The sequence below is a fragment of the Sinocyclocheilus grahami genome, unplaced genomic scaffold, assembly GCF_001515645.1.
Source record: "Sinocyclocheilus grahami isolate Dianchi unplaced genomic scaffold, SAMN03320097.WGS_v1.1 scaffold1075.1, whole genome shotgun sequence".
NCBI classification, from domain to species: Eukaryota; Metazoa; Chordata; class Actinopteri; order Cypriniformes; family Cyprinidae; genus Sinocyclocheilus; species Sinocyclocheilus grahami.
The window spans coordinates 296,225-297,860 of record NW_015506254.1 but is presented as its reverse complement, the minus strand read 5'-3'; the positions used below and the strand labels follow the sequence as shown (position 1 = coordinate 297,860).

At 43.8% G+C, this 1,636-nt stretch overlaps 1 protein-coding gene across 1 annotated transcript in view; it reads right to left on the bottom strand.

The window, feature by feature from the left end:
- Positions 1-1,636, bottom strand: part of smarcd1 (SWI/SNF related BAF chromatin remodeling complex subunit D1) — an 8,358-nt gene that overhangs the window by 1,851 nt on the left and 4,871 nt on the right. The window lies entirely within an intron of this gene.

The following is a 1,636-nucleotide window of genomic DNA, read 5'->3' as shown; positions in this document are numbered from 1 at the left end:
AAAAAGAATTTGTTTGCCCAACCGAGAATAAAAACGCCCTCACCCGCCATGATTTAAAACCCCGTGTAAACATACTGTAAACATTGTGTCAACTTATTTCGCAAGTATGGAGGACAGCGATAGATGGACGGACGCTTAAGTGCAGGCACTTGTAGCACTGCCAGTTGTCGTTGTCCTCCTTTCCGTTCTTTCAATCGCTTTACATATACGTCGACTTTCCATGTCCATTATTGTGAAATCCGCGAGACACAACAAAAACACAGCTCCGATCACAGCGTCCTCCATCCTCCTGTTGTTAATGTTGTTCTTCTTTGTTTCTGTTGTTCCACGCACAAATGACGACGCAGTCGACCGCTGTCACTTCTTAGTACACACTCTCGGTGCGAATGCAACCCTTTAAATGGTACTGGGAAATAGTACTTTAGAACTGTACATTTAGTTTTGGAACTAAAGCCATGGGAAAGGCCACATTAGGGCCAAATTACTCAGAATTGACTCCTATATTTACGAATGTTTCATGAATGAGGCCCCATGTGTTTTGGGTTATAAATCAGAACTGAAGCCATTAGCATTGCAGCCACTATCCTGGTTAAAAGATGCATTAAACCAACTTTCAAGCCTCTTGACAGCACATATATGGACTACGCAAAGCCCATCTGACTCATACCGAACACAAAAAAGGCAAGAGAATCTAAAAGAAAGCAATATTGTGAACAACTAGCTTATATGATACTTCCTGCAGTCAAGTCTAAGCAGGTATTTCCAGTCTAAAAGCATCAAAAGACAAACTCTAATATTTGTTACCTGCTGGAGGTATTTATCACAGTTGATGAACTCTCGTTCATGAGGGTCCTGGAGTTTGTGGGTCTTCACGTACTGCCACAGAGCCTGAATAATCACGGGTCGGGTCTGAGTGTGGATCCCCAGCAACCGGGCAAGTCTGGGGTCCAACTTAAACTGAGGAGGCTAGAAAGAGAACAATTTGGCTCAGTCTCAATTGCTCAAATTTACTAACAGTGTGGAGCGCCACCTGCTGGTAGTTTCTGAAACGTGTTTGTGTTCACCTGGTAGTCCAGCATAAGCAGTACAGTACAACGGACACCAACATCTCCAGGCCTCTTCACTTGAAATCCATCTGTCTCCTGAGTTGTGGCGGTTCGGTGCCACTGAAATCACAAACAACCAGTCACACCTGAATGACTGAAAACTGGCGCAAAAGTGACAACAACAGAGATCTAGTGGACAGTCCCACAGCTGAGAAATGCACTGTTCTGCATCTCACCTCCACCAAATGATTGTCAGGTCCATACAAGTCTTTGTCCAACTCAATCACTAAAGACTTGAAAAAAGAAGAAAACTTCCTCTTCTGCTTGGTGGCTTCATACTTGGACACAGCAGTCTGATACAGAGAAACACATTCAGAGTTTACAGAAATAATCTTGTACTTCTACATAGACAATAAAGAGTTTGACTTGAAACACTGTGAGATGACAGAATCTCGCTTACGTCTTCAAGAAGTCGTCCCTCCACACGCAGCTCCCAAGATGCAACGGTTCCTTCGCCGTCCTCTGCATCTGGTTTGGCAGGGTTGAAGGTGTTGGAGATAAATATCCGTAGTTTTCTTTTTTGCTGCACA